The sequence below is a fragment of the Leucoraja erinacea genome, unplaced genomic scaffold (assembly GCF_028641065.1).
Source record: "Leucoraja erinacea ecotype New England unplaced genomic scaffold, Leri_hhj_1 Leri_1481S, whole genome shotgun sequence".
NCBI classification, from domain to species: Eukaryota; Metazoa; Chordata; class Chondrichthyes; order Rajiformes; family Rajidae; genus Leucoraja; species Leucoraja erinaceus.
The window spans coordinates 15001-32881 of NW_026575761.1; the positions used below are offsets into that span (position 1 = coordinate 15001).

Consider the following 17881-nt stretch of genomic DNA (forward strand, 5'->3'; position numbering starts at 1 on the left):
CAAGATGTCGAGGTTTCAATCCTTCATCTGCCTGACGATCCCATCCTGAATGGGGAAGAATAATCTCATCGCACAGGGCTGGGACGGCCTGGTTCACAATGTCCATCTTCACGGCATCATGAGATGACAGATTCCATAACGTTCCTGTCGAGGGGGGAGAGAGAGAGAGAGAGAGATAGTTTGTGACATTCAGATATCACACCAACACTGTTTGTGATCGTCAGATATCACACCAACACTGTTTGTGATCGTCAGATATCACGCCATCACTGTTTGTGATTGTCAGATATCACGCCAACACTGTTTGTGATCGTCAGATATCACACCAACACTGTTTGTGACATTCAGATATCACGCCAACACTGTTTGTGATCGTCAGATATCACACCAACACTGTTTGTGATCGTCAGATATCACGCCAACACTGTTTGTGATCGTCAGATATCATGCCATCACTGTTCGTGACATTCAGATATCACACCATCACTGTTTGTGATCGTCAGATATCACGCCATCACTGTTTGTGACATTCAGATATCACCCCATCACTGTTTGTGATTGTCAGATATCACGCCATCACTGTTTGTGATTGTCAGATATCACACCATCACTGATTGTGATCGTCAGATATCACACCAACACTGTTCGTGATCGTCAGATATCACACCAACACTGTTTGTAGTTGGAGTTATAGACAATACACAACAGACAACAGGTGCAGGAGTAGAGGCCATTCGGCCCTTCGAGCCTGCACCATTCGCCATTCAATATGATCATGGCTGATCATCCAACTCAGTATCCCGTACCTGCCTTCTCTCCATACCCCCTGATCCCTTTAGCCACAAGGGCCACATCTAACTCCCTCTTAAATATAGCCAATGAACTGTGTGGCCTCAACTACCCTCTGCGGCAGAGAATTCCACAGATTCACCACTCTCTGCGTGAAAAAAGTTCTTCTCATCTCGGTTTTAAAGGATTTCCCCCTTCTTCCAAATGGCCTAAATCACTCAAGACTTTGGAAATCCTCTTCATTATGCACAACACCCCCTATCTTGGTATCATCTGCATACTTACTAATCCAATTTACCACACCTTCATCCAGATCATTGATGTACATGCCAAACAACAAACGACCCAACACAGATCCCCGAGGCACCCCACTAGTCACCTGCCTCCAACCTGACAAACAGCCCTCCACCATTACCCTCTGGCATCTCCCATTCAGCCACTGTTGAATCCATCTTGCTACTCCTGCATTTATACCCAACAGTTGAACCCCCTTAACCAACCTTCCATGACGAACCTTGTCAAAGGCCTTACTAAAGTCCATATAGACAACATCCACTGCTTTACCCTCGTCAATTTCCCTAGTAACCTCTTCAAAAAATTCAAGAAGATTAGTCAAACATGACCTTCCAGGCACAAATCCATGTTGACTGTTCCTAATCAGACCCTGTTTATCCAGATGCTTATATATATTATCTCTAAGTATCTTTTCCATTAATTTGTCCGCCACTGAAGTCAAATTATAGGGTCTATAATTGCTAGGTTTACTCTTAGAACACTTTTTAAACAATGGAACAACATGCACAATACGCCAATCCTCAGGGACTATTCCCGTTTCTAATGACATTTGAAATATTTCTGTCATAGCCCCGGCTATTTCTACACTAACTTCCCTCAATGTCCTAGGGAATATCCTGTCAGGACCTGGAGACTTATCCACTTTTATATTTTTCAAAAGTGTCAATACTTCTTTTACTTTGAAACTCATAGTATCCATAGCTACTCTACTAGTTTCCCTTACCTCACATCATTCAATATCCTTCTCCTTGGTGAAGGGACCGAAGAAAAGAAATGGTTCAATATCTCCCCCATCTCCTTTGGCTCTGCAGATAGCTGTCCACTCTGTCTCTCCAATGGACCAATTTTATCCCTCGTTATGCTTTTGCTATTAATAGCTGTAGAAACCCTTTGGATTTACTTTCACCTTACTTGCCAAAGCAACCTCATATCTTTTAGGTTTTCTAATTTCTTTCTTAAGATTATTTTTACATTCCTTATACTCCTCAAGCACCTCATTTACTTTATGCTCCCTATAATTATTGTAGATCTCCCTCTTTTTCCGAACAAGATGTCCAATTTCCCTTGAAAACCAGGGCACTTTCCAATTTTTACTGTTTCCTTTCAACCGAACAGGAACATAAAGATTCTGTACTCTTAAAATTTCCCCATTAAATGTCCTCCATTTCTCTTCTACATCTTTCCCATAAAACAAAATGTCCCAGTTCACTCCTTTTAAATAACTTCACATCTCATTAAAGTTAGCCTTTCTCCAATCAAAAATCTCAACCCTAGGTCCAGTTCTGACCCTCTCCATAATTATATTGAAACTAATGGTGTGATCACTCGAGCCAAAGTGCTCCCCAACGCATATCTCCGCCACCTGTCCCGTCTCAAAAGCTTGTATAGTCTCCGAAAATGTCGGATGAATTTTGTTTGTTTGAATGGTTCAGGAATTGTATATATTTATCAATGAATAAAGTCTATTTTGAAATTTAAAAAAAAAATCTGTTCTTATCAGTTTAATATCTGATACGTCCCTTATCTAGGGACCATATATTAAATTGATTTTTGGAACAGGGAGATGGAATAGGGGCTTGCTCCGTCCACTCCACGCATCGACCCAGTATTGCAGTGCCTCTGGGAACGGTGCACTTCCCTTTTGGGAGATTTTCAAAGTTCAAAAGAAAAGACAAAAATTCCTCCTCACGCTTGCTCAAAAGCTGCGTGTCTGCCTGCTGCCCTCTCTCACTCTGCGTCTGCGTGCGTGCGTGTCTGTGTTGACGGACTGCTCAAGTCAAATGCTCAAGTCAACCTTCCTTTATTTCACCAGTGGATACTTTCAAGGGAAAAGAGGACGCATTTCAACCAAAACTTCCTGAAGGAGAAAAAAATCTTCAGCAAATTCTTCAAAGTCACAATTGTCGGCTCTGCCAATCAAGTCGCCACAATCTGGGTGATGTTGGTCTGAAGAGATGAGACTGAGCTGCACGTCAACCACAGCGAGTACCACACCGCTAAGGTAGGACTCACTGACTCTGACGGGGGCAGGGGTGAATTTAGCACCATTGAGCAGCCGGAGGGCCAGCCATGGTTTGGTCAATGTGGCGGACCCGTCCCCCCGACAGAAGCCCTGACCGCACGTTCTGGGAGCGTGGTCTGGAGGGCGGCCGGCGCACTGCGCTGTCGGCTGTGTATTGGCAAGGCCTGTGTCTGTCTGTCTGTCTGTCTGTCTGTCTGTCTGTCTGTCTGTCTGTCGCTAGTGTGCCTGGATGGGTCGGAGGGTGCGTGGGTGGCACCAGAGGTAATGACAAGGCCTTTAAGGATTTGTCACGAGCCAGGTTTAAGGCTGAGGAGGAGAGGCAGCAAGCAGCTGGATGGCTGGCTGGCTGGTGAAGGGGAAAGGCAAGGCCAGGTGAGCAACTTTTCAAAGCCCTCTCACGTGTTTGCAAGAAGTCTTCAGGACTTAATTGGAAAGCTAGGTTAAGGAAAGGAGAGGGGAAGAAATGCAATCCCTGGTCGGGCTACGGAACCTGTGTTCCTGTGCCCAATGGAGATGTCAGCATGGATTTATGATGGGGAAATGTTGTGTATGAGAATATGATTAGCATATTGGAATGTCTTGTGCAATTGTACGCATGTGCAGAGAGACTCAAGATGGCAATTTCAACACAAGAAGCTTGTTAAGTACCTGTGTGTTCCGAGTCTTATTTAAGTCGGTTTCCAGCACCAATACATAACAATTTGGAGACGAGGATGTAAATTCCGTTAGCAGGAACAGAATTGCGATCATTTTGAGGCTTTTCTCAAGATCAAACAGATAGTTAAAGACAAGTATGTATTTGGCGGGCAAAAAGTTGGAACGGTAACGCACAATGGCCAGGCAACAAGCAGTGCTGTAGCGGGGCAGCGCAGCTAGAAGCTAGAAACTAGAATCCCAGCAAGCAGAACAATGACGGCGGTTGCTTAATTTAAACGCTTTCCAGTGCCGTGCAGCCCACGGCCAAGTCCAGTAATCGCCACCGACGTCGAGTGAGTGTCCAGTGCCGGGCATTGGTGACAATTGACTGTTATGGACACATATAGTTTAGGCCCTCAACTTCATGAATGAAGTAAGTGAATGAATGAATTTATTCACATTATAAAAGGGTGCAATTAAATTAATTAAACTCCATACAGATAGATTTTCATAAATTCAGACTTTAGATCTTATCTTTTAGTTAGAGTTGGTTCCTGGCTCTTAATCATTGTGTTCCAGGACCTCAACAGGGACTTTGCTTTCAAGACTTCCATCACTTTCAACACTTCCATCAACTTAGCAGCACTTTCTTCAGCCTTTTTAATGCTTTTCCCACTAAATACAATTACCTGCTGCAAGTTTCCACAGAACAACAAATCGGAATCTCCAGTAAAACAGGCATCTGTGGAGCCCCCTCAGCCATTTTGTGTGCTAACCTGGAACAAAGCGCGTGATTGGCCAACTGGCAGACAACTCAATGTTAAACGTGCTTTGATTGGACTAAAAAATACCCGAAATTTTTCCGTTTTTCTCTAATTTAATAAAAATGTGCAAGTCTTCTTCATATCGAGTTTCAGGGGTGATTTATATAATTTTCTTTACACAATATGTGAAAATTTCATGTAGTTTGATGACTTGGGTCACGAAACTGCGGAATAAAGCCCGCCCTCGTCTCTCTCTCTCGCTCACATCGTGTTAATATGGTGATAATAGTGACATTTAACAAGCGTTTAACAGTGATAGTTAACAGATCGTCTCAGAGGAATCTTTGACGGCACTGGGCCTGTACTCATGGACCCATTGCAGTTCGCATACCGTCCGAACAGATCCACGGACGATGCGGCCTCCCAGGTTTTGCACACCGCTCTCTGTCATCCTGACAGCCAGAAGGGGGGCTATGTGAGGATACTGTTCATAGACTTCAGTTCAGCCTTCAACACGATAGTCGCCACCAGACTGGCCGGGAAGCTACTGGAATTAGGGCTCAACACCCTCCCTGTGTGCCCGGGCCCTGGACTTTCTCACCGCCAGGCCCCAGGTAATCAAGATGGGAGGGAATACATCGAAGTCCCTCACCCCTCGAGGACCACCTGGATAGTAATAACAGCAGGCAGGTGTGGCAGGGGGTCCAGTATCTCACCAACTACAAGACCAACCTTGGAGCTGTTGAAGGTGACGCCTCGCTGGCAGAGGAGCTGAACCACTTCTTTGCTCGCTTTGAAGTGGAGCCACCCGAGACAGCCACATCACAGCACATGGTCCGCAGCAGCCTAACCCTCAAGATAGAGGAGCATGAGGTGAGGCGCACTCTGCGGGCCATAAATCCAAGGAAGGCTACTGGACCTGACGGCGTCTCTGGACGCGTGTTGAAGGACTGCGCAGACCAGCTGGCTGGAGTCTTTACAAGGATTTTTTAACCAGTCTCTGGCCCAGTCCACTGTCCCACCCTGTCTGAAGTCCTCCACCATAGTCCCCTTGCCCAAAAAAACCAACATCTCCAGCCTCAACGACTACCGGCCAGTCGCACTCACACCAGTGGTGATGAAGTGTTTTGAAAAACTGGTCCGGGGTCATATCACATCACTTCTGCCCCGAAGCTTTGACCCCCACCAGTTTGCGTACAGAGCAAATAGATCTACAGAGGACGCTGTAGCCACAGCTCTCCATGCTGCACTGTCTCACCTGGAGCAGCGGGGGAGCTACGTGCGGATGCTCTTTGTGGACTACAGCTCTGCTTTTAATACCATTCTTCCCCACAAACTGGTGGACAAACTGGGGGACTTGGGACTTCCACACTCCACCTGTACGTGGATAAATAGCTTCCTGTCGGGTCGCAGCCAGAGAGTCAGAGTGGGCCATCATACATCCACGGCCCTCAGCCTCAGTACCGGCTCTCCACAGGGCTGCGTACTGAGCCCCCTGCTCTACACCATCTACACACATGACTTCACCCCCGCCCACCACAGCAACACCATTGTCAAATTTGCGGATGACACTACGGTGGTGGGACTCATCTCCGGGGGGGACGAGTACGCCTACCGGGATGAGGTGGAGCAGCTGACAGTGTGGTGTGAAGAAAATAACCTGCTCCTCAACACCTTAAAGACAAAGGAAGTAATAATAGACTTCAGGAAGAACAAAACGGACATGGTACCATTGACTATCAGAGGGGACTGTGTAGAGAGGGTGGCGGATTTCCGCTTCCTGGGAATCCATATTGAGGAGGACCTGACGTGGAGCGTGAACACCACTGCGCTGCTGAAAAAGGTCCAGCAGAGACTGCACTTCCTGAGGGTGCTCAGGAAGAATAACATCACTCAGAGACTGCTGCTGTCCTTTTATCGGTGCTCCATTGAGAGCATACTAACATACTGTGTATGCGTGTGGTACACCAGCTGCACAGCGGCTCAGAGGAAAGCGCTCCAGAGGGCCATTGACAACGCCCAGAGGATTGTCGGCTGCCCTCTCCTTACCTTGGAGGACTTACACAGTTCCCGCTGCACCAAAAAATCCCAGAATATCATAAAGGACATTTCCCAACCCGGACACTCCCTGTTTGAACTGTTGCCGTCAGGCAGACGGTACAGATCTACAAGGACAAGGACAAATAGACTAAAAAACAGTTTTTACCCCACTGCTATAAAAGCACTAAATGTAGCCGCCAAGGAACGCAGGGGCGATACAGACTAAGGGACTGTGGTAACTGTGGAATCGACAGAAGGATGGAGGGTTGGGTGTGTATGCGTGCTTTGTCCGTGATATTTATTTAGTTGTTTATCTTTAATATTTTACCTTGTATGTATCGTTAGCTTTTAGAAATGTTTGAATGCTGCACTGACTGGCTGACATTTTAAATTTCGTTGTACATGGTTCATGTTACAATGACAATAAAGAAACTATTCTATTCTATTCTATTCTATTAGTTCTTTGTTCAGTTTAGTTTAGTTTAGAGATACAGCGCGGAAACAGGCCCTTCGGCCCACCGAGTCCGCGCCGACCAGCGATCCCCGCACACTAACACTATCCTACACACACTGGGGATAATTTACATTTATACCAAGCCAATTAACCTACAAACCTGTACGTCTTTGGAGTGTGGGAGAAAACCCATGCAGGTCACGGGGAGAACGTACAAACTCTGTACAGACAGCACCCGTAGTCAGGATCGAACCTGGGTCCCTGGTGCTGTTAGGCAGCAACTCTACCGCTGCGCCACCGTGCCGCTCACTACCTACCATGGTAATAAGCTACTCGGTTATAATGGATAAACTGGCAATAACGGACACCACTCTTTCTTTCCCCCAATGGTCTGTTATAACGAGATTTTGCTGTATATCTATTTCCAATATATATCGTTCCTCAGCAAGTCTTTGTGACCAGTTGATGTACGAGATATGTGAAGATACGTGAATGGCTCGATTGTAATCATGTATTGTCTTTCCACCTCAACAAAAGCTTTTCACTGTACCACAGTACACGTGACAATAAACCAAACTCTCTCTCCATCCCTCCCCATCCTAGTTCTCTGACCAGTCTGACTATCCTCCTGAGTTGTCACTTTTCCCTAGCTAACAGTGATCTATTCTAAATATTTATTTTTGCTTCATCCCCTTTGATGTCTCATTTTCACACGTTACCCTTCCTTATCTCTGTGTCCTCTTCTCCCCTGACTCTTGGTCTGAAGAAGGGTCTCGACCCGAAATGTCACCCATTCCTTCTCTCCAGAGATGCTGCCTGTCCCGCTGAGTTCCTTCAGCTTTTTGTGTCTGTCTAAACCAAAGATCTTATAGCAGAGCGATCTTTGGTCTAAACCAGAGGTGGGGAACCTTTTCATGTAGGAAGGCCGCATTAAGTTAGCTGTAATCTAATAAGGCTGCATCCAAGAAACTTCAATTAGATATAGGATTATTTAGTTGAATCTTCTTTTATTCTTTGATATTTGAAATACGTTCATTTTAAGATTAAAATTAAAATAAAAGACAAACAAAAACATATTAATAAAAATAAAAGGATTTGTTCTACAAAATTTGGATTCATTCAATAAGCCGCACTTAATGTCCTTAAGGCTGCAGGTTCCCCACCCCTGGTCTAAACTAAAGATCCAGTCTGTGTGGCCCTGACCTCTCTGGTTTTCTTTCCTCCATGTTCAGATGCTGGATGTTTATTCGGGCCGGGGCTACCACAACCTGGAATTTGACAGCAAGTTCACTGTCACCGTCAACCCAAGCGGAGTGGTTATGCTCTACGTGTATCCAGGAGAGCAGCAGCAGCAGCCGAACAGAAAGGCCGAAGCCTACCCAGTGTTGCTGTGAAGGGGCCTCCATCACCACGGCAACTGAAGGCCCAAAGCCTGTTGCTGTGAAGGAGCCTCCATCACCACGGCAACAGAAGGCCCAAAGTCCACCCTCTGCTGCACTGAAGCAGCTTTAATCGCTATGGAGGTATCTGGTCTTCAATTCCACTTTGGTGTATTAACTCTTTGAATGCACATTTGATTTGCAAATTGAGCATATTTCATGCTTTTATGATTGGGCTTTTCAGAAGGGGTTGCTATTCCCTTTTGCCTCTTTTGATGGTTTATGTTTCATTCAGCCTTCCTGTGATTATGCTGCTTCTGCTGGTCAAAAGGCTGAGCAGTCAATTTGGAATTTCTGCACTAGATTTCATGGTCACTGCTGAACAGCGAATGTTCAGACTCTCAGGTAAAAGTACTCATCTCTATAGGGAGGCTATTCAGCCCATCTTAGGTCGGACCAACCCCAATTCCTCCATACTCATGTGTAGAAAGGAACTTCACATGCTGCTTTCAACCAAAGATAGACACAAAGCCGGCGTAACCTCTGTGGGTCAGACAGCATCTCTGGCGGAAAGGAATTGGTGACGTTTCAGGTCGAGACCCTTTTCAGACTGAGAGGAAGTCAGATGAAGGGTCTCAACCTGAAACGTCATCTATTCCCTTTTCTCCAGAGACGCTGTCTGACCGGCTGAGGTTACTCCAGCTTTTTGTGCCTATCCTACCGTCCAGTAAATGGGTACAATCAAACCCTGCACAAGTATAACAGATGGGGCAAAGAGCATCATTAACTCAGTGCAGAAATTGGTGTTACAGCTGCAGCGAAAAGTACAGATAAAAAAGCCACTAGACATGATGGCGTGATAGCACATTGGGCGTTTTTCACTTCACTTAAAGGGTGATAGCTGTAAGTATGAGGGAACATAATTGCTATCCTTGAACCATGTCTATCCTTGAAGCTGAAGACACAGAATGCAGGCAATGGGTCCCTTGAACTGGTATTGTTTGAAAGAGTTGACTGTTTGTTAACCACACATGGATTCTGCACATTTTTCCAATTCCATTATTTGTCTGGGAAGGAACTGCAGATGCTGGTTTACACCACGGACAGACACAAAATGCTGGAGTAATTCAGCTGGTCAGGCAGCATCTCTTGAGAAAAAGAATGGGTGTCGTATCAGGTCAGAACCCTTCTTCAGACTGAAGAAGGATTCCGACCCGAAGCATCATCTATTCTTTTTCTCCGGAGGTGCTGCCTGACCCGCTAAGTTACTCCAGCATTTTGTGTCTATCCGTGGTGTAAACCAGCATCTGCAGTTCCTTCCCAGACAAATAATTTTGTGTCTACATTTTTTTTTTAATCCCAAGTTTCCCAAAACCTCCAGTTGAGGCTAACTCCCGTATTACATAAATCTTCTCTTTACTGAACAAGACCCTGGGATTAATTGTGAATTATCCCACACCATTGCAGCCACATTGTGGTGGTGTTGAAAGATTAAATGGTGGTGGGTCGATGGCCAAAGGGTGAGTTTACTTTGGATAGCAAAAATGAGCTTATTGTTTTTAAATCAACTTGTTGCTTCTGTGAATTTGTATTTTTCAATAAAATGTTACCATGTTCTGTTGCTGTGGTGTTTTTTAAATTAAATTTCTTAACTTAAGTGAGGCAAAATGAAGTTATCAGATTCAGATTCAATTTTAATTGTCATTGTCAGTGTACAGTACAGAGACATCAAAATGCATTTAGCATCTCCCTTGAAGAGCGACATAGTAAACGATTTGAATAAAAAATAATAAGTGTCCGGGGGGGGGGGGGGTGGTGATTGGCAGTCACCGAGGTACGTTGTTGAGTAGAGTGGCAGCCGCCGGAAAGAAGCTGTTCCTCGACCTGCTGGTTCGGCAACGGAGAGACTTGTAGCGCCTCCCGGATGGTAGGAGGGTAAACAGTCCATGGTTGGGGTGAGAGCAGTCCTTGGCGATGCTGAGCGCCCTCCGCAGACAGCGCTTGCTTTGGACAGACTCAATGGAGGGGAGCGTGGAACCGGTGATGCGTTGGGCAATTTTCACCACCCTCTGCAATGCCTTCCGATCGGAGACAGAGCAGTTGCCATACCAAACTGTGATGCAGTTGGTAAGGATGCTCTCGATGGTGCAGCGGTAGAAGTTCACCAGGATCTGAGGAGACAGATGGACCTTCTTCAGTCTCCTCAGGAAGAAGAGACGCTGATGAGGCTTCTCCTTCTTGTCAGTAAGATGTGCAGCATGAAAGCAGGCCCTTCGGCCCAACATGCCCATGTTCATCCCTGGTAACATGAAACCAATGCAAATCAACTTCATCTACGCTCCACGCTGCCTTAGCAAAGCCACCAGCATAATCAAGGACCAGTCTCACCTTGGTCACTCCCTCGGGAGGCACCGTTCAGTTGAGTATGGCTGCCCTGCCTGTAGCTGTCCGTTTTTACACTTTTTTTAAATTTTTAGTATGTTAAAATAGTGTTTTGTTTTGGAGGTCTAGTCTTTTTATGTGGGAGTGGGGGTGGTTGGGGGGGGGGGGGGGGGGGGGGGGGGGAAAAAACTGCTTTTCCTAGTCCCTACCTGGTCGGAGAGGCGGCTTTCCTCCGAGCAGCATCTTCGACCTGTCCTCGCGGCCTACCACTGGGTCTGGAGCGGCTTTTCCTGAGGGGACCGGCCAGAACCACGGCGGCGGCACAGCGCTGGAGCGCTATTGCGGAGTGGGCGATGCCTTTCCCGGGTCGCCGGGCTGGAGCTCCGGTGTGCTGGGTCCACCGATTGAACATCGAAGAGCTGGGGGGGGGGGGGGGGGGGGGGGTCTGTGGAGCGGGAGCGGTCAGCCGCGGGCTGCGGCACTGACTTTGACATCGCGGAGCCTGGGATCTCTCGCCGAGATCGCCAGTGGTGGAGCTCCAGCCAGTGCGGCCTGTCGGCTTCAGAAGCCGCAGTCTCCAGTAAGGAAGCGGCCGTTCCAGGTATCCCAAGCCGCTGAGAAGGTTCTCCCGACGCCGGAGCACCATCACCCGGCGAGAAGGGCCTGAAACATCGGGCCGCTGTTGCGGCGACTGCGGAGGCCGGCGACTATGGGTGGACAAGGGGATGGGGACTGGACTGTGTGCCTTCCCTCACAGTGGGAACCATTGTGGGGGGATGTTTTTATGTTTAATGTTAAATTCCTTTATAATGTTATGTTGTATTCTTATTAATGTGCTGCAATGCCAACTTGAAATAAATGGACCTTACGAACCTTTGAACCTTCTACCAGAGAAGAGGTAGCGAAGTTTAAAAACTCATACCTCCAGATTCAGAGACAGTTTCTTCCCGCTTGTTATAAGGCAACTGTACCATCCTCATTGGAGACCATTGGACTATCTTTATCCTGTATCTGTAAACTGTGGGCGGCATGATTGTAATAGTGTACAGTGTTTTTGCTGACTGGATAGCATGCAACACAAAAGCTTTTCACTGTACCTCGGTACACGTGACAACAATAAACTATTAGAGTTTGCACGTCTCTCTGGTTGGTTTCCCCATACAAAGATGTGCAGGTTTGTAGGTTAATTGAGCTCCTGTAAAGGGAGTGAATGAGCAAGTGGGATAACGTAAAACTAGTGTGACCAGTTGGATTTGGTGGGCCGAAGGGCCTATTTCTATGCTGTATCTCTACCTCCGCTATCCACGCACCTGTCTAAATGCCTATTAAATGTTTACATTGCCCAGCGTAAATTAGCAGCTTTTCAGTCTGAGAAGAGTCTCGACCCGAAACATCACCCATTCCTTCTCTCCGGAGATGCTGCCTGTCCCGCTGAGTTGCTCCAGCATTTTGGTTCTTCGATCTTCGGAATGAACATTGACTTCTCTAACTTCAAGAAGCCATCTCTCTTCATCCCTTCCCCGTTCCCAGTTCTCCGACCAGTCTGACTGCCCCCCTGATTGCATTTTATCTCTGTGTGCTTCGTTGTCACCTTCTCCTATTTAACGATGATCTATTTCTACATTTTCCTTGAACCACATCTTTTTTTGATGTCTCATTTTCACACCTTACACTTCCTTATCTCTGTGTCACCCTCTCCCCTGACTCTCCGTGTGAATGTTCTCTATCCGAAACGTCACCCATTCCTTCTCTCCATAGATGCTGCTGCCTGTCCCACTGAGTTACTCCAGCACTTTGTTGCCTATCTAAGGTGTACATCAGCACCTGCAGTTCCTTCCTCCTGTCACTGTTCAACACAGTGGGCGGCTCTCACTGCATTGGACCCGCCTACGGCAGCTCTTCGCCAATCACAGCGAGGATCGCACTGACAGACGTGGCTAACGGCCAATCAACTGGAAGGCGGGACTACATTACGATGATGGACAGAGAAAATAGCCATTCACGGCCGTAAGACCGTCCGGTCTCACTCAGTGATTGGTCAATTGGTAGAAAAATGTAAATTATAATTCAATTAAACCCAATTTCTGGAAACAAACAGGTAAAACATTAATGGAATTATTGTGTTTTTAGTTGAGAAAAATAAAAAGGGCGAGATCTTTCAAACCTGCTGCATCAAATCCAGGAATTGATATGATGTAGTCGCGCTTAATCACCCTGAGGCAAAGGAGGGAAAGCCGACCAGACTTGACCGTGGTCCAAGCTCGCAATATCCTACGTGAACCGACCAATAAATCACGCAATTTTTGGGGAGACCTTGGATGAGGCTCTTTCTGGTCCATCTCCCAAATCCCTCAAGGTGTTAAATGATATAAGCAAATATCTTATAGCTGCTATAGGATCTTTGGATATAAGTAGGAAGGAAGGAACTGCAGATAAAAGATCATTTGGCTAGATATAGGGAGGTTGCACGTAAGGTCACTGGGTCATAGGGTTTGACGCATGGAGCCAAAGATCCTATAGCAGTCGACCCATGACCCGTCAATTTTCTCAATTTTGGTCAATTTTTGCGCTGTAAATAATTATGGAAATCGGGATAAGCGTGTGAGACATTTATCCTACTTCAGAATTCCAAAAGTGAGGAGAAATGACGATAGATGGAAGCGAGAGCTGAAGGGACAACAACAGCCAGAGTGCTTGGTATAATTACTATATAATTATATATATAATTGCCTTTATGGTTTATGTATATCATCTTACAAGACAAATAAATTAATAGTGATTATTTAAATCAAAGTTGCTTCTGATCCATGAGAATAAACTTAATTATCTCTAACTTGCCTCTCGCACACATTCATATAAATATATAAAATATATATACGTTAAATTTAATTTTGTGCAGTGTGTGTTAAAGCAATACAATGCAAGGCAAGGGAAACTACGCAAAGGAGGGGGCTGTTCCCGCTACAAGATGCTCGAGGATCTTTGCTTTGGATCAAAGATTACAGCGGAGCTCTATAATCTTTGCTTTGGATCACAGCATGTTAACACACCGGTGTGAGGGAGGGAGAGAGAGAGAGAGAGGGCGCCATCGCCGCCGCCGCTGCTGCTGTTGTTGTTGTTGTTGTTGTGCGGGGCCCGTCGTTCACCCCGATAGAGGCGACGGTGGGGGGCGGGGGACCGGCCGGGGGGGGTGTGTAGACCCGGCTGGAGCAGCGCCCGCCCGCCCGCGTGTTGTGTTGTGTTGTCGCTGCCGGGACGGGACTGGGTCCAGAGTCCGTCGTTCCTGTTTCCCGCCCGGCGACGGGAGAACGGTCTCCCCGGACAGACGGACAGACAGAGACAGACGAGCGGCCCCCGGCAGCGGACGGGACGGGACGGGACCCGCTCACTGGGCGCCAGGCTGACCGATGGGGCCGATAGACCGGGCGGGCAAACACCGCAACGTTTCACGGCCTCACTCACTCACTCACCCAGACTAGGCCCGGATCATCGAGGCGATGCGTTGACAATGGCGGCGATCTGATCCCGCGCGCCCCACTGCGCAGGCGCGGAGAGACGACGTCCATTGGTCACCAGCTTCTCCCCACTGCGCAGGCGCGGAGAGACGACGTCCATTGGTCACCAGCTTCTCCCCACTGCGCAGGCGCGGAGAGACGACGTCCATTGGTCACCAGCTTCCCCCCACTGCGCAGGCGCGGTTTGCCACAAATCATCCCGCGCCGGAACCAGAATTTTCCCGAATTTCGCGCAAATTTATTTTTCCTCGGAATGTTTTTTACTGGAAAAAGGGGATTTGGTGAAACCCAACGGACGGCCATGATCACGGACATCTTCAAATCCCGTTCCTGCAGTCTGACGTTTTCCTGTGTTTGACAACATCAACCAAAGTACTGATGTTGTAGAGTTGGCGGCGGCTCAATGGCTGCTCCCTGGCAACAGGGGCCGGTACCCACTGTTAATGTTATGTAGCATCTTGACAAGTTGAATGTGGCACAAATCAACTCCTGCCTCAGAAATGACCTGGATCTGCTTCAACAACAAGGCCATCCGTAGACACTATCTCACTGGCTCTCCACTCTGCCGAGGACTGTCTGGATAACAGGAACAAATACATCAGGTTAGACACAAAATGCTGGGGTACCTTAACAGGCGAGGCAGCATCTCTGGAGAAAAGGAATGGGTGATGTTTTGGGTCGAGACCTTTCTTCAGACTGAGAGTAAGAAGCGTCTCAACCCAAAATGTCACTATTCCTTTTCACCAGAGGTGCTGCCTGACCCGCTGAGTTACTCCAGCTTTTTGTAGGAAAAGTAGCTTACCTTCGTCATCAGTCCTTAATCTGTTTCCTGTCTTGCTGAATTTTATACATAATAAATGAATAGGGTGATTTCACCAAAGGTCAAATGAGCGTAGATCCCCCCTCACGTGACCGAAAATTTTAACTGGAGGACATATGTCAGATCGGTACATGTAAGTGAATGGGGAAACACGCACTTTCCCACCCGTTAAAAACATGGAAAACGGCCGATTTTTGAGCTGAAATTTTCTGTGCTAGTCGGGGTGACCGTGAAGCACAGCGACCTAAATTTTCAGGCAAAAAAAACAAAAAAAGATAGAAAGTAAGGTAATTACAAGAGGGAACTGAAGGTAGAAAGCAGCGGAAGTGAACAGCTGACATTTGCCGTGGAGATTTTAAGATCCAAAATATCGGGAATTATCGCGTTTGCTCGCTGAATTTCATCAAAAGTAAGGCATTATTAACTTACTTTTGATGAAATTCAGCGAGCAAACGTGTTAATTCCCGATATTTTGGATCTTAAAATCTCCACGGCAAATGTCAGCTGTTCACTTCCGCTGTTTTCTACCTTCAGTTCCCTCTTGTAATTACTGAGGGGGGATCTACGCTCATTTGACCTTTGGTGAAATCACCCTATAACTTATTGTGTAGGAAGGAATTGCAGATAGATACAAAATGCTGGAGTAACTCAGAGGGTCAGGCAACATATCTGGTGAAAAGAAATAGGTGATGCTTTGGGATGAGACCCTTCTTCAGACCCTCATTCTACATATGCATAACATGCATATTTATGTTTCTGTGCTTGTCTGAGACTACCTGCCTGTGATAGCAGCACAATTTTCATTTTACCTGTACCTCACAATACTTGTGTATATGACGAATTGCTCTCACAGTACTCCAAATGCAGCCTGACAAAGCAATAATAAAAAAGATAAAATTGTGAGCAATTTGGGCACAATTCTTGAGGAAGGATGTGAGGCTGGAGAGGGTCCAGGGGAGGTTTATAAGAATGATCTTAGAAATGAGTAATTACTCTGTTGAACCTAGGATGATCATTTGTCAGTACTGGGCCTGTACTCGCTGGGGTTTAGAAGAATGAGGGGGGACCTAATTGAAACTTAAAGAATAATCAAAGGCTTGGATAGAGTGGATGTGGAGATGATGTTTCCAATAGAGGGAGATCTAGGACCAGATGTCATAGCCTCAGAATTAAATGATGTTATTTAGGAAGGAGATGAGGAGAAATGTCTGTAGTCAGAGGATGGTGAATCTGTGGAATTATTGGCCACAGGAGGCTGTGGAGACCGTAAGTGGATATTTTTAAGGCAGAGATAGAGATAGATAAATTCTTGACAGGTACAGGTGTCAGAGGTTATGGGGAGAAGGCAAGAGAACGGGGTTAGGAGGGAGAGATAGATGAGCCATGCTTGAATGGCGATAGAAAGATGTGAAATATATAGTGTGTGAAGAAAGAAAACGAGTAAATGAAGAAAGTTGAGAGAGAAAATAGAGAAAAGAAAATAAAATTAAAAAAAGGAGATCATTATTTATAATCTTGACCAACCCTCGTCCAGTCCTAAAACAGTTATTTTTTACAATTGTGTTGCACCATATGATTCCAACAAAACGGCGAATGGAGACCAACTCGTTATGGATTGGTCTGATTTATCCATTAGGAGGAACTGCATTTCCTCAAGATGAGCGGTGTCCAACATACTTGCAATCCACATTTTAAGCGTTGGTATTGATGTACACTTCCAAAATTGAAGTATTAATTTTTTTGCTATTATTAAACCATAGTTAAAGAATAGATTTTGAGATGTGTTCAATTTATTCCCATCTTCCATTACACCAAATATAATCATTTCAGTATTAGGTTCCATTCTTGTCCTGAACCATTTTGTAAATATTTCAAAAAAATCATTCCAAAATCTATAATGGTTTATGCAGGAAACTAAGGAGTGTGTTATAGTTGCATTTTGGGCTAGACATTTATCACAAGTGGCGGATATATTTGGATAAAATTTGTTGAATCTTGTTTTTGAACAATATAATCTATGTACAATTTTAAATTGAATAAGATTCATAGCAAAAGGATTTGAGTATAGGAGCAGGGAGGTTCTACTGCAGTTGTACAGGGTCTTGGTGAGACCCCACCTGGAGTATTGCATACAGTTTTGGTCTCCAAATCTGAGGAAGGACATTTTATACCATAGAGGGAGTACAGAGAAGGTTCACCAGACTGATTCCTGGGATGTCAGGACTGTCTTATGAAGAAAGACTGGATAGACTCTCTCTAGAATTTGTTGAAAAACATGTACTCCCAAGGTCTCAAGCAGGAATAAGGTGAATGAATAATCTGTTTCAGGTGCTGGAGATCAAGGAAAATCATGATATTGCCAAGGAACCGCAAGGAACGAGAATGATCCCAGCAATTATGATATGTCGAGTGTTTGATCATAACATCTGATGAGAGTTTGACAGCGCTGGGCCTGTACTCACTGGAGTTTAGAAGGATGAAGGGGCACCTCATTGAAACTTACCGAACAATGAAAGGCTTGGATAGTGGATGTGGAGAGGATGTTTCCACTAGTGGGAGAGTCTAGGACCAGAGCTCATAGCCTCAGTATTAAAAGACGTTCCTCTAACAAGGAGATGAGGAGGAATTTCCTGAGTCAAAGGTGACGAATCTGTGGGATACATTGCCACAGAAAGCTGTGGAGGACAAGTCAGTGGATATTTTTAAGGCAGAGGTAGATAGATTCTTGATTCACAAGGTTATTCCCTATGTTGAAAGAATAGAGAGACTGGGCTTGTATACACAG

General features: G+C 45.9%; 1 long non-coding RNA gene and 1 pseudogene across 1 annotated transcript; both read left to right on the forward strand.

The window, feature by feature from the left end:
• Nucleotides 1-152: 152 nt before the first annotated feature.
• LOC129715889 (uncharacterized) lies at nt 153-10000 on the forward strand. Its single transcript, XR_008726564.1, has 2 exons — nt 153-3085; nt 8233-10000. It is a non-coding gene; the product is annotated as an uncharacterized LOC129715889 (long non-coding RNA).
• Nucleotides 2543-2723, forward strand: LOC129715890 (U2 spliceosomal RNA; annotated as a pseudogene).
• Nucleotides 10001-17881: the final 7881 nt, after the last annotated feature.